Genomic DNA, 5481 nt, shown 5'->3' with positions numbered 1-5481 from the left:
TAGAACTGAACTCGAGCCACATAAAACACATACATTAGGGTTCTAGCTTCTAGGCCCAATATCAACTTTGCTGGCTTCGTACTCAATTAATTTCTGGAAAAAAAGAAAATAGAAGTTTGAGGGTAAATTGATACGTTATTGCAATTTGTACATAGAAATATAAAGTAGCAACCCGTGTTGGTAGACCTCTTGTTTTTTGTGCTTTTCAAAGTTTATAAAACCCATGTCGATCAGGTATTTCACTAATCAAATAAGAAAACAAACTTTATGCAAGGGAATTGATCAGCTCATGGTCGACAGAGTGGCTGCACTGCTCGTGGTTGCCAGATCGCCACCCTACTCATCCAGCACTAAAATTGGTCAAAACTATGGTTTAATCCAATGTCCCATTTATCTTGTTTAGCAAAATAAACCTGACCCTACAACATGTAGTAGAGGAACTCATATAAGATTGGCTACAATAAAGCTCAGGGAGAAAGAGAGAGATGAGATTGAGACCTGTCCCATCCTTGCCATGGCTACTACACTTCCTTCTCCATTGCACTGATGTATTGCTCTCCTAGGACAAAGAGACCAAGATAGAGAGAGCAGTATTCTGGGAACTTACCGACGGATCTGCGAGGTGTTGGGAGGGCTCAGTCGACGTTGATGTTAACCAATCAAGGTGTTGAGGCACCATATAGTCACTGAAATCTTGAACAACAATGGATTGAAACAGAGTAGCCAATGTTAAGAAATTTCAGTGGTGCGCCTGCTATGAAAGCCAATCAGTCAATCAGAACATGAATATGCAAGGAGTACTAACCTATGTGTACGGATGTTAGATTGCAGGACAACATACCTCAGCGTTCGCAATTCCCACTGGCCCCCATGAGTCCGCCTCAATGCCCTTGCTGGCTCCCTGCCAATCCTTGCACCGGTTGATGCTGCCGTAGCTATTGTTGCTGCTGTTGTCGACCGCACCGACATTCCCACCTGACAAACAAAAATCCTCATGGCCACCAAACACTAATATAACCGACTGAGACATTTGTTCATTGCTACTAATCATGGGAAAGCAGGAGCAAATATAAACAAGAGCGGACTTGGAAAGGATAATCAAATACCAGTTCATGTTTGATTTCTTAACTAATCAAATTATACAATGGACATTTTACCTTGCCCATGTCTATGAGCAGGAGGCCACCATCTGCTTCCCACGCCAGAGCAACATCTACTATGGGAAATAAAGTGAAGCTCATAGTTCCTGCAAAAAATGTTTTCTTGCAAAAATGAAGACACTACATAATCAATTAAGCTACACCAACTTATTCTCTTTTAAAATTTAGACATACCAAGTTGTCCTCACAACCACCTCAGCTCACATGCCAGCCACAACTTCTTCTTTGTGGTCACTGCTAGCCAATGAATCACCTCCTTCCCAAGTCTAATATTTGCTGCAAATATTTTATTTCTTGAGTCATTTCATCAAACATTTTGTGTTCATCAGGCTGGAAAGAAAGGAGGTTAAAAAGTTTGCACCTACTCCAGTGGCTACAGTAGAGAAAGAGAGATGGAATAAGAGGAGGAAGGGGCTCACATATCTGGTCTTGAATTGGAGTCCCTTGTAAAGCGTGAGGGTGTGGACAGTGGACTTGGAGTCATCCCATGACGGAGGCGCACAATGGATAGAGAGAGAGGAGATGCCCAGCTGCACACCAACAACACACCTCCGCTCTGTCTCATCTCCGCCTGCCATGGAGAATGTCTCGCGGCCGGAGGAGGACGAGATTCGCGCGTGGGGCACCTCTACATCATTTACGCTGGCTGGAGAGAGAGAGAAAATGAGATGGGTGAGGGAGAGAGAGAGAGAGCAGAGATGGGCGAGGGTGAGGGAGAGAGGGAAGAGATGGAGGAGGGGAGGGACGTGTACCTGGGGCGACCTTCACGGTCGCTGCCGATGACAACGACGAGGTACACCCTACCGCCGCGCTCGGGATCTGGCCGCTGCCGCCGCGCTCTAGGTCGGGCACAGGGAAGGAGGAGAGCGTACCTGCGGGCTGAGCGCTGCAGGTCAACCAACGTCATGCGGAGCGCCGCGGCGGCGCGGTACTTGCAGGCGAGAGATGCGGGTCGACCGGCGGCGGTGGTCGCCATCGTCCTCGATCTAAAAGCTCGGACGGTCAGGCCTGGCAAACCCTAGACGGTGAGGTCGGCTTGTCGGAGCGGCGGACGGCGGCGCTTCCATGCGCAGGCGAGGGAAGGGGCAGCGCGACGGGAGGAGAAGGGGCGGCGCACGCGGACCATCGTGGAGAAGGGGAGAGGCGGCGCGGAGTGGCGTCGGGAGCTTTCGCGGCAGGTGCGCGAGGGGAGAGGAGAGGACAAGGGTTGAGTGCTCTCTCCCCGACGCCGGGCCGGGCGGGCTTCACGCGACCCGTGGATAAAACGTGGGTCTGCGGGAGGGCCTCAGCGCCCTGGACGAACGGCCGGCCGAGATCGCGCCACGTCAGCTCGATCGGACGGCCGAAAATCCAAACGCCTGTGAGAGCCCCATGGGGGTGCAGCAATCATACCGTGGGATAAGCTCCCGTAGCACAGAGTTGCTTCTCTGCTTTTTATTGCGTGATGTAATGCTCACCGGTCTAATTCTTGCCAGTATTTGACAACTATGTTGTGTCATGTCATTTTATTATTTTTGTCTTATTCCATTTATTTTACTGATTTAATATATGTGAAAACTAATACTATATACATTCAAATATACACATGCTTTTATTAAAACATACACAATGTTTATATTGTTTAAACTCAAAAAATCATCAAATTTCATGGTTTATACATTCAAAGAGAAATTGGAATTGGACACACCCTTAAATTCCAACACCAAATTTCAAGCGGATCTAAACGACAGAATTTGAATCCGGATCTAATTTATTTCCATCTTAGATTTAAAATTCCTAGTCTAATTTAATTCTAGATCTAATTCAATGCATCCAAACAGCGTGAGTGTTCTCGCAGGAACTCTATTTTCTACCGATGTAAACCCCAACCAAAAGCGGACGTGACACTGCATGCAGCGAGACTGCGAGAGTATGGCTACTGTTTTGAAAAAGGAACGTATAGACGCCACGGACCTGCTGCCTGCGTATCATTAATTGCGTACGTGTCTTGTTGCTCTGAAGCTCATCCCGCGCAAATGGCCAACTTCCGAGTTCCGAGGCGATTCCAGTTTCATGGCCGCTCTCCGCAGTGATCCATGGATGGATTCAATGCCCTGCCCTTAAAATGGCCACTCCTCCATTCGATTCCTCCTAGACAATACTCTCCTCGTTCACTCCGCTGCTTCTTCCACCGTCCAGAACTCCAGGTATGGCGATGCTACCCAGGCTGCCGGAGGGCGCGACGGCGCTGGAGATCCCCTCCGACCGCCCGGCCTTCTACAACTCCTTCAAGGCCTTCGGTGTCCCAGCGGCCGCCACCGCCGCCCGCCTGGCGATACCGCTCTCGGAGCTGCAGACTTCCTTTCCCGAGACGATGTGCTTGAAGACCTTAGGTGTCCGAGCGCCGTCGACGGCCGTCGCCGTCCAAGTCCGCGTCCTCACCCCGCCGTTCGACAGGCGCACGTCGTCCCGCCCGCAATCCATCTCCGTCTACATGCCCACTCCCACTCCCGAGGGTGTGTACTTCGCCAAGTGCTTCGCCTACGCCTACATCACCCCGGCCACGGCACCGTGCCGCGCCGACCCGGGCGCGTTCATCCGCCTCGTCTTCCGCACCCTCGCCCTCGACCTGCCGCAGACGTTCGAGCTCTTCCCGGCAGGCCACGGCGCCGACGCCACGATGCGCTTCCGCACGCCCGACGACCGCGAGGCGGCCATGCGCCGGCAGCCGTTCGAGCTCGACGGCGCCACCGTCATGCTCGTGCGCGAGGGGGAGACCAGCAACGTCAAGCGTGTCTCCTACGACTACATGGCCCACGTCGCGCTGCGCAGGTACCCCGTCGAGCAGCGCACGGAGGAGCACATCGCCACGAACTGCAACCAATTCGGGTTCCTGCGCGAGGTCCACCCGGCCTGCTTCGCGGCGCCGGACCTCGCCACCGTCCACGTCGTCCTCCAGCTCGAGCACCCACGGGAGATCCCGCACCAGGTCAGGATCGGCTACTTTGACGGCTCCAAGAACGTCGTCCCAGTCGAGGTCGTCGCGATCTGGGACCGCGCGCACTCCTACGACTCGGATGATGAGTACGTGCGACTCTTCCCCGCCCCGGTTGCGGCGGCCTGATGGATAACATCAGCTGATCGTTAATCAGTTCTCCTGACTCCTGAGGCTCAGCTAATCCTTAAGCGAAGCAGCTACCACCTAGCAAGTACCAGTGTAGTACTATTTCGTTAATCAAATAAGTTCTCCGTAGCTATTCGTGTGTGTTGAAGCCTAGATCAGTGCAATGTCGGTGGGTAATCCAGGCAAAGTGATGCTCGCTTTAGTGTTGCTTGTTTGGGTCTACCGATGGATGCTGCCTAAAATTGTAACGCTGCATCTTTGTTATGAAATGGATGTAATGGATGTGTTTATGAAATCCCCACTATTGTTTATGCATGTCAGCTTTCGTACTGTATACTCCCTCCAGCACATCAAACTTACAGTATCTTAAATTTGTTGTCAAAAAGTGAATGTATCTATATCTAGTACTATGTACAAGTCTTGACCACCCTCGTTTCGAAAACTATAAATGAAAGCCGAGTTATATATGTAGCCCTTTATTTTTAAAAATTATATTTTTAAATTTTTAAAAAACCACTTCCCCTTTCAAAAAAAAAACTTCTCATTTTTTGCTAGATACGTGTGTATATAGTCATGTTTTAGTCGGAAAGTGATTTTGGCTCTCGAACTTCAATGCTCTTGCTATTTAAAAACTATTTTTGCAAGTTATAAAAAAAATCTAAAAATAATTTTGAAGATTGTCATTAATACATCTCACAATCATGTAAAATCTCAACCTAAAATTCGTTTTATTTTATAATGGATAAAAAAACAAAACTGATATGTTTTAGAGATTTAAAAATGTACTACTCTAGCTATATTTTGTGTAGATTAAAATATAAAGTATTTGAAATTGAATTTTTGCAAATTTGTGGGATATATCATTGATCATGTACGCATTTTTTTCCAGAACTTTTTGAAACTAAAAAAAATATTTTAATTTTTAAAAAATCCAAGAGCACTGGTGTTCATGTGCACCAAATCGCTTTTCTGTTTTAGTTATAGATACATATAAATCTAGAAAAATTTGAGAAAGTTTTTTGAAACGGAGAGAATAAAACAAAATCTTAAATTTGAGAAGCAATTTTTTGGAATGGAGAGAATAAAACAAAATTCTGAAAGTAGCTAATAATATATGCTGTAAACGTGCACAATTTTAATATGAAATTATTTGTATTTTAGGAAGAGTGCCTATACGTAGGACAAGCGTAGGCCACTTTTTGAATCTATGAAAATTTC

This window comes from Lolium perenne, chromosome 4 (assembly GCF_019359855.2).
Source record: "Lolium perenne isolate Kyuss_39 chromosome 4, Kyuss_2.0, whole genome shotgun sequence".
In the NCBI taxonomy this organism is placed as follows: domain Eukaryota; kingdom Viridiplantae; phylum Streptophyta; class Magnoliopsida; order Poales; family Poaceae; genus Lolium; species Lolium perenne.
This window is presented reverse-complemented; position numbering follows the sequence as displayed.